Raw genomic sequence first — 19,113 nt, 5'->3', positions numbered from 1 at the left:
TACTCAACGTGTGTGTATAAATATATATATATATATATATATATGTATATACATATGCTCAGTGTATATATATATATATATATATATATACATATGTATTTATATACATACACACACTTACATTGAGTATATATATATATACATACATATGCTCAGTCTGTATATATATATGTATTTATATATACACACACTCACATTGAGTATATATATATATATATATATATATATACGCTCAGTGTGTGTGTATCTATGTATATGTATATATATATATATATATATATATATATATATACTCACCGACATTGTGCATTATCAATAGCTTGCCACAGCTGAGTTATGGGGTTTGATGATGATGGTTCAGCCCCCTCCTTTTTGGGTTACAGGGGCCCCTCCCCTGTAACCCATATTCAGGTCATATTCAGGGCCATGTCCTCTCCAGACTGTCACACACACCCAGCGCTGGATGCAACATTTATAGAGCCGTATAATGGTGAACTTGATACAGATCTTGCACTCAGGTTACGGAGCAGCCGCCCGGCGTCCTCCATCCCCATAATTACAATGTTATTCTGTAATTATGCCTCTGCTGTGAATTATTTAGGGGCTCTGTGAGGGGTTGTGTCAGGGTGGTGACAGGAGGCTGGGTGCCCCAGGTAGGGTCCTCACACCTCACATGTCTGTAATTAGACTTAAATCTTCCTCTCTCTCCACTTTCTCCTGGATACAGGATCCAGCCTCACCTGTCTACGAACCGCAGCCACCTCCTTACATCACCACCAGGCCCCGTCTCCCCGGGTCTCTATTACACACTTTTATTTTCAGTCAATCATTTGTTTTCTACTTAAACCTGCACACACACAATAAGGGGTTTTATTAATCCAGCTGCTAACAGGTTATCCCTAATCATGATTCATGTATGTATAAAATATAACTTTTAAGTGTTGTTTGTGATGTTTCTACATATTTGTTTTCCTCATTTATAGTTATATGTATGTATATATATATATATATATATATATATATATATATACACATAAAAATACATTATTAATTAATTATTAAAGACATTATTAATATCAGGGCTTCTAGTGTAATGGTAATAGATGGAGAATAAATATTGTGCGCACATTGTATATGGTGTACTTACTAGTTTGCTTGCAGCATACGATGTCTAATGAAATGATTTGTGTGTACATCTCATTGCTTCCATTGTGAGCTAGAGGAGTGTATGATGGCCATAGGGATGCATGTGTTTATCTACAGCATCCTTCAATAGAGAGGCCAGGACTCCCCTCTGCAGGACCTGGCCTCCCTGACTTGTGTGACTGCACACAGGGGACTTATCCCAGCATTCTCCCCATCTCCCGTCCCTATGTTATTAGGACCTCAGCAAGCCTACCCAACACCTGGTACATACTTTATAGCTTATAATGAAGAGGTGTGTAAGAAACGCATACATGTCGCAGAGTCAGAGCAGTCAATTGCTGGACAAATCGCAGTCGCAGCTGCAGGTACATACAGTATAAAGGATGCAATGTAAACCCTGGCTATGGCGCTGTTCCATGAATTTAGCTTAAATATAAATTATTTTAAGGGTATTAACAAAATAATTTCTTAAATTTAAAACTACTGATCCTTCTGAACTGACCACTGATATGGATTATCTTCACAATATGCATCACTATTCTTAACTCCTATATATAATATAGTGTTTAGATTTGCTGTAAATCGCGGTTAAACTCTATACTACTTCTCATAACAATCCACTATCCCGGCAATACTTCAGCTAGCAGCCAGCATCACCCGCAGCATCTGTGCCGGCAACTAACAGGTCACCAACAATTCTATTAGTAACATACATTGGATTGTGCGGACTGTTCTATGTATATTTGATCCAACTTGTTTATCAGTGTTGTAGTCATCATTAAAATCATTGTCACACCCCAATCTTAATCGTCACTGTGCTTTAGATATAATTACAGTACAGTATTATGTACACATTATTTTGCGCAAAGACAACCTAGGTATAAGAAACACACAAGTCACTACATTAGTTCTATAGCTATGATTCCTTTATATAAAATATGCATCTGTGTACTGTATATATATTTATACTCACACAAATAAAAAATAATAATATATATATATATATATATATATATATATACACATAGATCGATCGATCTGCCGTGGAGATTACTGACTGTGCCCCCGGAGAGGGGGGTCCCCTGCCCATAAGGCTCTCCTGATTCCAGCATGTGACATCACTGTACATTACCAGCCCCTCTCGCTAAATGATGTACATGTGTCTTGTCAGGCTGTTTCCTCACCGTCTCACATCTTCTAACAGTTGAATTAACTGGAGTGTGTTTTCGTCTGATAATTAGCTTTAATTTACATAATTAGTACAGTATAAAGAGTAGTGGGGATAATCAAAAGGTAAAGACGTATTTTGCTTACTGTGTAAACACGAAGTCTGAATTAAAAAGCAGATGTAATTACAACATTACGTTGTGTTAAGGCAGGGCCCTAATTGTAATGAATTTCTAATTAACATTCAATGATTAGTAAAGGCAAAAGGCTGTAAAATGTATGTGTGTGTGTATGTGTTTGTGTTGGAGCAGAGATGAGGGAATCTGCCTAGGAGGGAAGACATGGGACCTGGAGATATAGGAAGGGGATGGGGCAGCGCTGTCTGGCTGATCACTCTGTAATTGAGAGGGAATTTAAGGACCACTTTAAGCATTATTAATAATAATAAATAATATCCGGCAGCATGTCTAAATCATTCCATAAATGCAGCAACTTCAGCAGACGTGAAATGAGACTGGATATTAATGACTGCTATACTGAACTTGCTGTGTATGACTTATGTCAGTGTGTGTACATCAATGAGAGTCTGTGATGGGTGGGAGGGGGGAGCGTAGGAAGGTAAGCGCATGTCTGTCTGTCTGTCTGTCTGTCTGTCTCTCTCTCTCTCTCTCTCTCTCTCTCTCTATATATATACATATATGTATATATGCACACATACATATGTGTGCGTGATATATATATATATATATATATATATATATAATATGGAGAGAGAGATGTGTAAAATGTTGCACCACCTATGTGTGCAAACGCATCCTATATAGCAGTACTGTACAAGGAACACACACACACACACACATACACACCTGTGTGTACCCCGTTATCAGAAAGTAAATGGTTTGTAGAGAATAGCTATTAAAAACCCTCTGTAATTGTGGCTGTACATTTAGGCTGTTACCTATATGGGGTAAAGGGTATGTACTCTGTATGTAATTATGGTGTCACAAGGGTCGGTCTTTCTGCTAAAGTGTAAACAGTCTGTCCTGTGTCCTGCCATACTCTACTAGGGGAGTAGCTGTGTCCATCCTGCATCCCTCTCATCTTATTGGTAAATGCAACTTTTTTTTTGTCACCATCACTATCAGAACAAGCGCTAAGTGAAGTCTAATATAATAGTTATTTATCTATCTATCTATCTATCTATCTATCTATCTATCTATCTATCTATCTATCTATCTATCTATCTATCACCCTGTCTAGTAACTATAGAAGAGACACATTAGGTGCAGAGATGTACAGTAGTATTAGGCCTATGCAGAGGAGATAGTCGCAGTCTGCACCGCTCTGCAGGCGTCAGAGGGTTAATCAGACCATTTACCGTCATATTGTTCCTGTACTGCAGAACATTCATCTCTGCCAGAACCTTTCCTGGGGACATGCTGGGAGATACTGGGGCATACTGGGAGCTGTGGTACCCGCCTCTGACCTTCCCTTTGTCTCAGAATGGGAGATTAGCAGCAGAAATCGGCATTTAATAATTCAGGAGAGGGAATAATTTATCTGTCAGGTCTCAGAGGTCAAGCACATGGGCTTACTCTCTCCTTCCTAAAGTGCCACTTTTAGTAGCGGAGTCTGATTTACTGAGCTCAATATTCCGGCAACTTATTAATGAAGAAGAAGGGCCCTGTATGCAGGAACGGCTCCCCAGACTGGTTCAGCCACAGCGCAGCCACGGCCTCCCTCATCCTCCTCACAGATATTCACTCTGCTGGGCAGGCCAGGGGGTCCTAGCCTGTGCTCAGGATGCTCTGTGTTATTACTAACTAATTATAATTCATATATCAATATTATGTTACACCTCATTTCTTAATAGGATGGATGGATGGATAGATAGATAGATAGATAGATAGATAGATAGATAGATAGATAGATAAATAGATAGATAAAAGTGTGTGTATATTTTATCATTAAAAATAATGCTGTTTGTAAATAATACAGATAAAGGTTATGTACATTAATGATAGCAATGGAGACCATACAGCCTCTCTGCAATCTTATCACCTTAGAACAGAGAATTGTATTAAACTTTAACAACACTATAACCCAGTAGACCACTTTATTTTAAAGAAAGGACGTGGGGGACGGGGGAAATAAATATATATCTACATGTACTCCAAACCCCATTACAGGTAGGGTAATTGGCTGTTGACAAATAAATGATCCCTTGTGTGTGTCCATGTGTTAGGAAAATAGATTGTAAGCTTCCCCGGTGCAGGGACTGATGTGGATGACTGAAGTATTCTCTGTAGGGTCCTGCAGAATATGTGTCTGCACTATACAAAATAACTGTTAATAAATAAAATAGATTTGTAATATAAATAATATACTTATCTTGTGATCCACAGAAAATTGATTAAAATACATTGTTAATCCAAACTTGGATCATGGATCTCGAAGCTGACTCCAATGTCTTTTGAGTCCTATATTGAAAGATTTTGTGACCCACTGGATGACCAGGCCTTATAGAGCCAATATATTTCAAAGGGCTTACATGAAAGGTATATTAGCAGCCCTATTTATCAAATCTTATTTTGTAAGTCATGAATCACCTTTACCTTCTGTTTTCTGTCATTGCAGGTAATGTTTTGTATCATGAGCCCCCTTTATATACAGCGCTGTGTAATATGCTGGCACTTTATAAATTAATTAATTATTATTATTATTATTAATAATAATAATAATAATAATAATGTGTATATATACAATACAGTAATTGTGTGCTGTATAGACATATTTACTGTGAATTTAGGCAATTGGCCATTTATAGCAGATATTAGTACTCACCATTTTCAAGCTCTATAATTGAAATTGATTGGATCTTTTATCATTTAACCACAGTAAGGGCCCCAGTGACATTGGAAGTGATCCAATTGCTTCAGCTACAGTACGTGTGGAATGGGTTGGGTTCTGGATGCCAGCGCTAGAGATCCCGGCAGTCAAAATTCTGACACTGGCATCCGACAGGGTTTAGGATACGACACCTGTCAGTAGGTATCCTAACCCTTTTCCTACACCTAACCCTCCCTCCCCGATGCCTAAACCTAATCTCTCCCCCTAGTGCCTAAACCTAACATCCCCCTCCCCACACCCTAAACCTAACCCTCCTCCCCTAGAGCCTAGCCATAACCCTCCTCCTAGTGCCTAACTCTAGCCTTCCACCTAACCCTGCTACTTACCTTCGGGATGCCAGCGTCGGGATTCCGATGCCAGTATTCCAAGCACCGACACCCCATGTGCCGGGATATTGACCGGATACCGTGTGAAACTGCTGGATTACACACAATTTGCTCAGCACATATGTCCTATGTGCTGGGCTCTCTTGAGCCAGCTCATGCAGCTTTGGCATAAGATCGTGCTAGGCATGCCGAATTTTCCTTGATCTGGCTTAGGTGAGAACATGGATGAGTGGTCCATGATTGTCACCATAGGGTTCAAAAGGGAGGTCCAGGCCCAATGTACCCAGCTCACTACCAGCACCCATATACCTACATGGACCATTTGGTCTGCACATGTATATATTAGAAATAACATGGTGAAAAGGTTGACACACAAATGGTTGACTCAGAAAAGGTTGGCACCTGGCAGAGGGTTAGGCTGTGGAAGGGGACCGTTATGGTTAGAAACTAGGGGGAGGGTTAGTGTTAGTCACTAGTGGGAGGGTTAGGATTAGTCACCAGGGAGAGGGTTAAAGATAGGCACTAGGGGGAAGGTTAGGGTTAGTCACCAGGAGGAGGGTTAGGGTTAGTCACCAGGAGGAGGGTTAGGCACTAGGGGAGGGTTAGGGTTAGTCACCAGGGGGAGGGCTAGGATTAGGCAGTAGGGGGGAAGGTTAGTGTTAGTCATCAGGGGGAGGGTTAGGGTTAGGCAGTAGGGGGAGGATAAGGGTTAAAATAACAAAAAAAACATGTTGACCATTTAATAGTCAATTATTTGACCCTGTTAACCATTTGACCTTGTCTACTTATTGCCTGTCAACCATCTGGTTTCAAACTATTGCCACTGTAGATCATTTAATCCACACCCATACTTCATGTAGCTAAAACTTCACTACTTCCCAATGAACAGTATGTGTATCACTGTTCTCCGTGTGGACAGATTAGCACTGTCTTTCTATAATTTTTATTTTAGTATAATACACACAACTGTCACATAACTATAGTGCAACATCTAAGTGAAAAGTTATTCTTGACTTTTTTTTATATAAAGCAAAAGACATTTTGCAGAGATCACTATAATGTACATGTGTTACAGTCACATGGTGAATACAGTTTAGATACACTTAAAATAGGAATCATTGACCCCAATTAGTAGCAACCATACCATATCCACAAGCATTTATAATGAATGTAGGACAGACAATGAATAATGAATGCACAATATTATTAGCATCCTCAAATTGTTTTGTACCCATTATGAACAATGCTTGGCCCACTTTAAGGGATACATTTTATTCAGGAAACAATCCCTATTTTTCTGTTGTCTTATCTGAGCTTATATGAGCTAATACTTGGTTGGTCATTCGCCTGTATGTTCTGTGTAAAATATGCAAATTGGTACATCACATGCCTTTTCGAAAGACATATGCCTACGTCCATATGTAGATTTGGTCACAAATGCATTCCAGGAACAGTTAGGCAGATCCACGCTGAGATGCAGATAGAGTAACCGTATCACCTGCTGGTGCAAGTACATGGTGATGACTATGGCCACTACTGATTGTGGATTTTGTGGGTGCAGTTTAGAATTATTTTTTTGCAGCATAATATATTAACATCTAGCATGAGTCTCACAGAGTCTAATTTGGTAGTAAGTACAATATTGAACATTGGCAAAGTATTGGTGAGTTTACCTCGGCTGGATCCCCTGGGATCCGTACCCTTTGTATTGGCCCTATTGCAGGGCTGTCTTAAGAGCATTGTAAGCCCCAGGCAAAGCAATGCACTGGAGCCCCTACCCTCCCATTCACGGGTATAAAAATGTAAGTGGTCAATAAAATTAAACCTTTAGATTTATTGGTACTTTCAACAAAATCAATGTTTAAACATAAAAAAACATGATGTAAAGCAAGGATTAATCAACAGAAACTTTTGAACTTTCTATTTATTATGGGCATAGAGAGCCCTATTATGAAGGGTAATTTCAGAGCAATTAAGTGAGAATAACAAGCTTTATTAAGGGGCAAATTTACAATATGCCCCATAATAAAGCCATTTATTCTTCCTTATTTACACTGAAATTAGCCCTCATGATAGTGTTCAATATACTATAATCTGTGATTTCATGTCCCATAGCAGAATCACAGGGCCTGATGGTTAGCGCACATCTCCGATGTTTTGTGGCCTGTGCGGGTCCTGCGATCTTGTTTGCAGATCACCAAACCACAACATGATTGATATGGGGGTGGAGCAGGGGCGTGGCTGGCCAGTGTTGCTCGAAACAGGGGTTCGACGCCCCCTGTTTTCCGGGAGGGACGAGGCCAGAGTCTGCATCTGTGGGCGCAGATTTCCTGGCTTAGCAGGCTGCCAGGAATCCCCCAGTAGTTATGCAGTCTGGACAAACAAGCAACTATGGTCATGATGGTGATCTGAGGCAGCATCTATGGATACAGCACTGGGATCGCAGATGCAGCAAGGAGGTGCCTATTTTCTATAGACACCTCCTGCTGAACTTGCATTTGAGTTGGACGGCCGATTCCTTGCCTCGTCCATCTCTGAATTAGGCCCATGGTCTGCTGCTATAGAGATCATATGGGGGAGGGCTTTGCCGGCCCAGCAACCGGAACAAGTTGGAGCAGCCACGTTTGGTAGTGCGGACCATTAAAAAAAAATACTGTACTGACCAAAACGGGCACCTAGATTAGTGGGGCCCAGTGTGCCCATACATCAAGATGTCCATGCTCTATAGATCAGAGTTACATATAGCCAGGACATCTGCTGCATTACATGCTCCACCAGTGACTGCCCAGGCTTCATTTTCAAGCCCTGCACTGGATCACCCTAATTATAATGTTAGATGCCTGCCTATAAATAAGTACTGGCATCCAGCTCTATAGGACAAATGGTAGGAGTTCATGGTGAGGGACCTTCTCAAAATAAAATAATGGGGAAGAGTAAGGGGAAGAGGGGGGACCAACAAAACAAAACTACAATCTCATTTTACATTTATAGCACCCAAATGATCAACAAATGACTTGCTAATAACTATTATTAAAGATGCTTCCTCCTTGTGGGACCCTCAATAGTTTCTATATTTAGCAGGGTCACGGTACTTACATATAGTGAGATCTCTGGAGAGAGTACTGAGCGGCTCTCTGTAGCACGGGGAATCTGATACAGCAGTTGTAATGGAAGGTGTTAGATCTCCCCTATGGAGAAAGAGCCTAGTGATCGACAGGTCTTGCTATATGTAAGTGTCAGGATCCTGCTATTTACAGCAAATGTGGGGTCCCAAAGTACATTCACTGGGAAGGAAGAGGGTTTAGTAAAATGGATATTTCAACTGATGACTCCTTTAATTTTTATCTTGTCTGCTGTATTTTAGTCACAAAACAGGTACATACTGTATTTATATTATTTTTTAGAATATCTTAGATACATGTATCAACTGAGGATTTGATTCAGTAGTGGACGGAATTGCAGGTGCACGCAAGCAGCTTTGCAATTCCATCCTTGCAAATATGCAAATGCAGTAAGAGGTGTCTGACACCCCCAGCTGCATTTGCAATCCCAGCACTGCAACCGATAATCGGGAATCTGCGTTTAGCATTGCACTAGGGTGCAATGCTGAATCAGCCCCTAAGTTTGAATAGATTGGAGTCTGAGCTCTCATATCCGTCTTCCTGTGCACTACAGGCCAATAGTGAATTCATTGTAACAATGTTGTGGCATGCTGAAAAACAGTTATTCCCTCCTATGGAGAAGATCATACCGTTTCACCATTATGTAGACAAATCAATACCAGTGTGTGCTATATCCATCTTATTATCATTATGAGATATCCATTAAATATTTGTGAATATCTAAAGTTAATGGGAAAAATATGTAAAGTTAATTCGTTAGTGAAGGCCTAATAAGAAAACATTGTCCTGTTTTGAGGTGACTTTCATACACACCATGTGCAGAGGAAACAGACAAAAAAGTGTGATGAGTGTGCAAACATCTGATGCAAAGGTGCATCTGAGTATCCTCACGTGGGATGTAGTCAAAAGGTCGACAATCACAATGTCGACACAACAATATCGACAGGTACTGTATGCTGACATTGTTTAAATGTCAATAGGCAACATGTGAAATGTCGACATTATCAGAATGTTGACATCAGGGTTAGGATGCGGGGGGTTAGTATGCTAGAGGATGTTAGGGTTAGGCTGTGGGGGAGAAGGAGGTTAGGGTTAGTCTGTGGGGGATAGGTGGGTTAGGGTTAGTATGCTGGAGGAGGTTAGGGTTAGGCTAAGGGGGAGTTTAGGGTTAGGGGAGAAATACTCACCCGGAGCATCAGAGAATCACAGCTCTGAATCGGACGTCACAGTCACATGATCGCTGGGACCCAGAAGCTGCATTGAACTTGCTGCAGCCGTCAGGAGCAGGTAAATAACCACTGGGCCACCAGGGACGATAAGTTGACATTCTAACATGGATATTTCATCACTGTCTGCATGATGAATGTTGACATGGGCAACGTCGACATATCATACCACACCCTCCCCTTGTATCCCCTCACCTCGTAATTAACTGCAAGCCACAAATTACTTTGTTGTAACAATATTGTGACTGTCTCTCAGGACACCCTGTGTGATTGTATACTGTGCCTGTGATTCAGGATTTCCATGTGTGACTGTGTCTCACGACTTCCCAGTGTTATTGTATATCTGGGTGTACCTGTGTGACTGTCTCTCAGGATGGGATCCGGTCAAGATGCTGGCGGATGGAATGCCAGACGTCAGGATACCGATGTCGAAATCCAGGCGCCCGTCAAAATGCTGATGCCATCATCTCAAAGGGATCAAGATACCGACGTTGGCATCCCGACCATTGGCATCCCGGAGGTAAGTATGCGGGTTAGGCCGGGGATGGATGAGTTTGGGACCTCCCAGATGGCATTAGAGTTAGGGGGGGTTAGGGTTAGGCACCACCATGGGGGTTAGGCACCTCCCAGGGAGGATTAAGTTTAGGGTGTGGAAGGGGGATTAGGTTTAGGCATCACCGGGGGGAGGTTAGGGTTAGGCACTACCGGCGGAGGGTTAGGGAGAGGGGGAGGGTTAGGTTACTTACCTGCTCCTGTCGGGCTCTTCACCATCAGGATGCCACTGTCGGTCTGACCGCCGGCATTCCATCCGCTGGTATTTCAACTGATTCTCTCAGGACACCCCTGTGTTTTTGTATATCTGGGTGTGAAGGTGTGTCTGTCTCTCAGGATACCCCTGTGTGATTGTATATCTGTGTCTGCCTGTGTGTCTGTCTCTCAGAGCACCTCTGTGTGATTGTATATCTGGGTGTGCATTTGTGACTGTGTCTCAGGACTCCCTTGTGTGATTGTATATCTGGGTGTGCCTGTGTGACTATCTCTCAGAGCACTCTGATGTGATTTTATAGCTGGATGTGCCTGTGTGACTATCTCTCAAGGAACCCTGGTGTGATTGTATAGCTGGGTGTGACTGTCTCTAGGACTGTGCCTGTGTGACTGTCTCTCAGGACTCCCTTGTCTGCCTGTATATCTGAGTGTACCTGTGTGACTGTCTCTCGGGCACCCGTGTTTCTGGTATGTCTGTGTGATGACTGTCTCTCAGGGCACCCGGGTGTGATTGTATATCTGGGTGTGTCTGTGTGACTGTCTATCAGGGAACGCTGGTGTGATTGTATAGCTGGGAGTGCCTTTGTGACTGTCTCTAGGAACACCCGTGTGATAATTGTATATCTGGGTGTGCCTGTGTGACTGTGTGCCTTGTCTGCCTGTATATCTGAGTGTACCTGTGTGACTGTCTCTCAGGGCACCCTGGTGTGATTGTATATCTTGGTGTGCCTGTCTCTCAGGGCACCCCTCTGTTTCTGTATATCTGGGTGTACCTGTGAGACTGTCTCTCAGGGCACCCCTGTGTGATTGTATATCTGGGTGTGCCTGTGTGACTGTCTCTCAGGGCACCCTGGTGTCATTGTATAGCTGGGTGTGCCTGTGTGACTGTCTCTCAGGGATCCCTGGTGTGATTGTATACCTGGGTGTGCCTGTGTGACTATCTCTAGGAAAACCCGTGTGATATTTGTATATCTGAGTGTGCCTGTGTGACTGTCTCTCAGGACTCCCTTGTCTGCATTTATATCTGAGTGTACCTGTGTGACGGTCTCTCAGGGCACCCTGGTGTGATTGTATAGCTGGGTGTGCCTGTGTGACTGTCTCTAGGAACACCCATGTGATAATCATATATCTGGGTGTGCCTGTATGACTGTCTCTCAAGGGCACCCCTGTATGATTGTATATCTGGGTGTGCCTGTGTGACTGTCTCTAGGAATACCCCTGTGTGATAATCGTATATCTGGGTGTGCCTGTGTGACTGCTTCTCAGGACTCCCTTGTCTGCCTGTATATCTGAGTGTACCTGTGTGACTGTCTCTCAGGGCACCCTGGTGTGATTGTATAGCTGGGTGTGTCTGTGTGACTGTCTCTCAGGGCACACCTCTGTTTCTGTATATCTGGGTGTGCCTGTGTGACTGTCTCTCACGGCACCCTGGTGTGATTGTATATCTGCGTGTGCCTGTGTGTCTGTCTCTCAGGGCACCCCTGTGTGACTGTATCTCAGTACACCCCTGTGTTTCTGTATATCTGGGTGTACCTGTGTGACTGTCTCTCAGGGCACCCCTGTGCGATTTTATATCTGGGCGTGCCTGTGTGACTGTCTCTCTTGGCTCCTTTGTGTGATTGTATATCTGGGTGTGCCTGTGTGACTGTCTCTCACGGTACCCTGGTGTGATTGTATAGCTGGGTGTGCCTGTGTGACTGTTTCTCAGGGAACCCTGGTGTGATTGTGTAGCTGGGTGTGCCTGTGTGATTTTCTCTAGGAACACCCCTGTGTGATAATCATATATTTTGTGTGCCTGTGTTACTGTCTCTCAGGGCATCCCTGTGTTTCTGTATATCTGGGTGTGCCTGTGTGACTTTCTCTCAGGGCACCTCTGTGTGACTGTCTCTCAGGGCACCCTGGTGTATATTCCTGTGTTTCTGTATATCTGGGTGTGCCTGTGTGTCTCTCAGGGAAAACCCCTGTGTTTCTGTATATCTGGGTGTGCCTGTGTGACTGTCTATCAGGGCACCCCTGTGTGATTGTACTTCTGGGTGTGCCTGTGTGACTGTCTCTAGGAACACCCCTGTATGATTGTATATCTGGGTGTGCCTGTGTGACTGTCTCTAGGAACACCCCTGTGTGATAATCATATATCTGGGTGTGCCCGTGTGACTGTCTCTCAGGTCATCCCTGTGTTTCTGTATATCTGGTTGTGCCTGTGTGACTTTCTCTCAGGGCACACCTGTGTGACTGTCTCTCAGGGCACCCTGGTGTGATTGTATATCTGGGTGTGCCTGTGTGACTGTCTCTAGGAACACCCCTGTGTGATAATCGTATATCTGTGCCTGTGTGTCTCTCAGGGCACCCCTGTGTTTCTGTATATCTGGATGTGCCTGTGTGACTGGCTCTCAGGGCACCCCTGTGGTTCTGCATATTTGGGTGTGCCTGTGTGACTGTCTCTCAGGGCACCCCTGTGTGAATCTATATCTCGTTGTACCTGTGTGACTGTCTCTAGGTATACCCCTGTGTGATAATCGTATATCTGGGTCAGGGCACCCCTGTGTTTCTGTATATCTGGGTGTGCCTGTGTGGCTGTCTCTCATGGCACCCCTGTGTGACTGTGTCTGAGTACACCCCTGTGTTTCTGTATATCTGGGTGTACCTGTGTGACTGTCTCTCAGGGCACCCCTGTGCGATTTTATATCTGGGCGTGCCTGTGTGACTGTCTCTCTTGGCTCCCTTGTGTGATTGTATATCTGGGTGTGCCTGTGTGACTGTCTCTCAGGGAACCCTGGTGTGATTGTATAGCTGGGTGTGCCTGTGTGATTGTCTCTAGGAACACCCCTGTGTGATAATCATATATTTTGTGTGCCTGTGTTACTGTCTCTCAGGGCATCCCTATGTTTCTGTATATCTGGGTGTGCCTGTGTGACTTTCTCTCAGGGCACGCCTGTGTGACTGTCTCTCAGGGCACCCTGGTGTATATTCCTGTGTTTATGTATATCTGGGTGTGCCTGTGTGTCTCTCAGGGAACCCCTGTGTTTCTGTATATCTGGGTGTGCCTGTGTGACTGTCTATCAGGGTACCCCTGTGTGATTGTACTTCTGGGTGTGCCTGTGTGACTGTCTCTAGGAACACCCCTGTATGATTGTATATCTGGGTGTGCCTGTGTGACTGTCTCTAGGAACACCCCTGTGTGATAATCATATATCTGGGTGTGCCCGTGTGACTGTCTCTCAGGTCATCCCTGTGTTTCTGTATATCTGGTTGTGCCTGTGTGACTTTCTCTCAGGGCACACCTGTGTGACTGTCTCTCAGGGCACCCTGGTGTGATTGTATATCTGGGTGTGCCTGTGTGACTGTCTCTAGGAACACCCCTGTGTGATAATCGTATATCTGTGCCTGTGTGTCTCTCAGGGTACCCCTGTGTTTCTGTATATCTGGATGTGCCTGTGTGACTGGCTCTCAGGGCACCCCTGTGGTTCTGCATATTTGGGTGTGCCTGTGTGACTGTCTTTCAGGGCACCCCTGTGTGATTGTATATCTCGGTGTACCTGTGTGACTGTCTCTAGGTATACCCCTGTGTGATAATCGTATATCTGGGTAAGGGCACCCCTGTGTTTCTGTATATCTGGGTGTGCCTGTGTGGCTGTATCTCAGGGAACCCTGGTGTGATTGTATAGCTGGGTGTGCCTGTGTGACTGTTTCTCAGGGAACCCTGGTGTGATTGTATTGCTGGGTGTGCCTGTGTGATTGTCTGTAGGAACACCCCTGTGTGATAATCATATATTTTGTGTGCCTGTGTTACTGTCTCTCAGGGCATCCCTGTGTTTCTGTATATTTGGGTGTGCCTGTGTGACTTTCTCTCAGGGCACCTCTGTGTGACTGTCTCTCAGGGCACCCTGGTGTATATTCCTGTGTTTCTGTATATCTGGGTGTGCCTGTGTGACTGTCTATCAGGGCACCCCTGTGTGATTGTACTTCTGGGTGTGCCTGTGTGACTGTCTCTAGGAACACCCCTGTATGATTTTATATCTGGGTGTGCCTGTGTGACTGTCTCTAGGAACACCCCTGTGTGATAATCATATATCTGGGTGTGCCCGTGTGACTGTCTCTCAGGTCATCCCTGTGTTTCTGTATATCTGGTTGTGCCTGTGTGACTTTCTCTCAGGGCACACCTGTGTGACTGTCTCTCAGGGCACTCTGGTGTGATTGTATATCTGGGTGTGCCTGTGTGACTGTCTCTAGGAACACCCCTGTGTGATAATCATATATCTGTGCCTGGGTGTCTCTCAGGGCACCCCTGTGTTTCTGTATATCTGGATGTGCCTGTGTGACTGTCTCTAGGTATACACCTGTGTGATAATCGTATATCTGGGTAAGGGCACCCCTGTGTTTCTGTATATCTGGGTGTGCCTGTGTGGCTGTATCTCAGGGAACCCTGGTGTGATTGTATAGCTGGGTGTGCCTGTGTGACTGTTTCTCAGGGAACCCTGGTGTGATTGTATAGCTGGGTGTGCCTGTGTGACTGTTTCTCAGGGCACTCTGGTGTGATTGTATATCTGGGTGTGCCTGTGTGACTGTCTCTAGGAACACCCCTGTGTGATAATCATATATCTGTGCCTGGGTGTCTCTCAGGGCACCCCTGTGTTTCTGTATATCTGGATGTGCCTGTGTGACTGTCTCTAGGTATACACCTGTGTGATAATCGTATATCTGGGTCAGGGCACCCCTGTGTATATCTGGGTGTGCCTGTGTGGCTGTATCTCAGGGCACAATGGTGTGATCGTATATCTGGGTGTGCCTGTGTGACTGTCTCTAGGAACACCCCTGTGCGATAATCGTATATCTGGGTGTGCCTGTGTGAGTGTCTCTCAGAACTCCCTGGTGTGATTGTATAGCTGGATGTGCCTGTGTGACTGTTTCTCAGGATTCCCTTGTGTGATTGTACTTCTGGGTGTGCCTGTGTGACTGTCTCTAGGAACACCCCTGTGTGATAATCATATATCTGGGTGTGCCTGTGTGACTGTCTCTAGGAACACCCCTGTGTGATAATCATATATCTGGGTGTGCCTGTGTGACTGTCTATCAGGGCACCCCTGTGTGATTGTACTTCTGGGTGTGCCTGTGTGACTGTCTCTAGGAACACCCCTGTATGATTGTATATCTGGGTGTGCCTGTGTGACTGTCTCTAGGAACACCCCTGTGTGATAATCGTATATCTGGGTGTGCCTGTGTGTCTCTCAGGGCACCCCTGTCTTTCTGTATATCTGGGTGTGCCTGTATGACTACTTCTCAGGACTCCCTTGTCTGCCTGTATATCTGAGTGTACATGTGTGACTGTCTCTCAGGGCACCCTGGTGTGATTGTATAGCTGGGTGTGTCTGTGTGACTGTCTCTCAGGGCACCCCTCTGTTTCTGAATATCTGGGTGTGCCTGTGTGACTGTCTCTCACGGCACCCTGGTGTGATTGTATATCTGGGTGTGCCTGTGTGTCTGTCTCTCAGGGCACCCCTGTGTGACTGTGTCTGAGTACACCCCTGTGTTTCTGTATATCTGGGTGTACCTGTGTGACTGTCTCTCAGGGCACCCCTGTGTGATTGTATATCTCGGTGTACCTGTGTGACTGTCTCCAGGTATACCCCTGTGTGATAATCGTATATCTGGGTCAAGGCACCCCTGTGTTTCTGTATATCTGGGTGTGCCTGTGTGGCTGTCTCTCAGGGCACCCCTGTGTGACTATGTCTGAGTACACCCCTGTGTTTCTGTATATCTGGGTGTACCTGTGTGACTGTCTCTCAGGGCACCCCTGTGCGATTTTATATCTGGGCGTGCCTGTGTGACTTTCTCTCTTGGCTCCCTTGTGTGATTGTATATCTGGGTGTGCCTGTGTGACTGTCTCTCAGGGAACCCTGGTGTGATTGTATAGCTGGGTATGCCTGTGTGATTGTCTCTAGGAACACCCCTGTGTGATAATCATATATCTGGGTGTGCCCGTGTGACTGTCTCTCAGGTCATCCCTGTGTTTCTGTATATCTGGTTGTGCCTGTGTGACTTTCTCTCAGGGCACACCTGTGTGACTGTCTCTCAGGGCACCCTGGTGTGATTGTATATCTGGGTGTGCCTGTGTGACTGTCTCTAGGAACACCCCTGTGTGATAATCGTATATCTGTGCCTGTGTGTCTCTCAGGGCACCCCTGTGTTTCTGTATATCTGGATGTGCCTGTGTGACTGGCTCTCAGGGCACCCCTGTGGTTCTGCATATTTGGGTGTGCCTGTGTGACTGTCTCTCAGGGCACCCCTGTGTGATTGTATATCTCGGTGTACCTGTGTGACTGTCTCTAGGTATACCCCTGTGTGATAATCATATATCTGGGTCAGGGCACCCCTGTGTTTCTGTATATCTGGGTATGCCTGTGTGGCTGTATCTCAGGGCACAATGGTGTGATCGTATATCTGGGTGTGCCTGTGTGACTATCTCTCAGGGCACCCCTGTATGATTGTATATCTGGGTGTGCCTGTGTGACTGTCTCTCAGGATTCCCTGGTGTGATCGTATATCTGGGTGTGCCTGTGTGACTGTCTCTAGGAACACCCCTGTGCGATAATCGTATATCTGGGTGTGCCTGTGTGAGTGTCTCTCAGAACTCCCTGGTGTGATTGTATATCTGGGTGTGCCTGTGTGACTGTCTCTAGGAACACCCCTGTGCGATAATCGTATATCTGGGTGTGCCTGTGTGAGTGTCTCTCAGGGAACCCCTGTGTGATTGTATAGATGGGTGTGCCTGTGTGACTGTTTCTAGGAACATCCCTGTGTAATAATTGTATACAGTATCTGGATGTGCCCATGTGACTGTCTCTCAGGGCTCCCTTGTGTGTTTGTATATCTGGGTGTGCCTATGTGACTGTCTCTAGGAACACCCCTGTGTGATAATCATATATCTGGGTGTACCTGTGTGACTGTCTCTCAGGGCACCCCTGTGTGATTTTATATCTGGGCGTGCCTGTGTGACTGTCTCTCTGGACTCCCTTGTCTGCCTGTATATCTGAGTGTACCTGTGTGACTGTCTCTCAGGGTATCCCTGTGTTTCTGTATATCTAGGTGTACCTGTGTGTCTGTCTCTCAGGGCACCCTGGTGTGATTGTATAGCTGGGTGTGCCTGTGTGACTGTCTCTCGTGGCACCCTGGTGTGATTGTATAGCTGGGTGTGCCTGTGTGACTGTCTCTCAGGGCACCCTGGTGTGATTGTATAGCTGGGTGTGCCTGTGCGAGTGTCTCGCAGGGCATCCTGGTGTGATTGTATATCTGGGTGTGCCTGTGTGACTGCCTCTCAGGGCACCCATTTGTTTCTGTATATCTGGGTGTGCCTGTGTGACTGTCTCTCAAGGCACCCCTGTGTTTCTGTATATCTGGGTGTGCCTGTGTGACTGTCTCTCAGGGCACCCCTGTGTTTCTGGATATCTGGGTGTGCCTGCATGTCTGTCTCTCAGGACTCCCTAGTCTGCCTGGATATCTGAGTGCCCCTGTGTGACTATGTCTTTGGAGCAGACTGATTTAACAGCTTCTCTCTGATCTCCACCTTTGCTGCTCTAGCGGAGACATAAAGTATGTGTAAGTGGGTTTATTTCTGTAGGGGACGGATAAAACCGCAGTGTGTGGAAAAAAGATTGAATTTCCAGCGTCTATTTTCCAAACATTTAGGGCCCCCAGAAAAAAATCAGCAGTTTCATTCTGAACCAGACTAGAGAGTCATTTTTCGGTTAAAACCTACAGATCCGTGTCCTATAAAATGAGAACCTTCTCCTCCCGGGGAGATTGCCCTATAAATCACCACAGACTAATTCAGTGCAAGTTTAATAAACGCTCCTATTGAAAATGAATGTTCTCCATTTAACAGTTGTATCAGCACCATATAAAACCATGACCCCAATAAATTCCTCTTTACAGGCGGATCAATCCCTCCTCCCTATTGATCTGCAGTCACAGTCTCTCCCTGTAACATTTTCTGGATAGAAATAGTATTTCGATTAGATCCTTTATTAGGAAAAGATTGTTCCAAGAGGATCAGTGTAGGGAGATAATTAAACGTTGACATTTTAATTACTGGACATTGATAAAATAATGCAAAGTGAGACCTGGAGGGTTTGATCTGGTGCAGCGGTAGGACAGGAGTGGACTCTATCTGACCTGATCTGCTAACCTAGCGATGGCTCAGTGCCTGTCACACACACAGAAGACTCAGCCTACAACACATGCAGTTATATACATGAGTGGCGGCATCTGTATAGGGCTAATACTGACTTATGGGCGCTGCAACGTTTAAGATTTGCTACCCATCACTTTGCATAAATGTACTGCAACCTTGGGTTTATGTACTGTCCCTCATTCTCTGCAGCATGTGCTTCGCATGTTTCACGTGAATATATATTACATGAGCTGTTCTAAAAATGCTAACATATGTCTCCTGTT

This window comes from Taudactylus pleione, unplaced genomic scaffold, assembly GCF_031769625.1.
Source record: "Taudactylus pleione unplaced genomic scaffold, aTauple2 ptg000556l, whole genome shotgun sequence".
In the NCBI taxonomy this organism is placed as follows: Eukaryota; Metazoa; Chordata; class Amphibia; order Anura; family Myobatrachidae; genus Taudactylus; species Taudactylus pleione.
Note: the sequence above shows the minus strand (reverse complement) of the source record.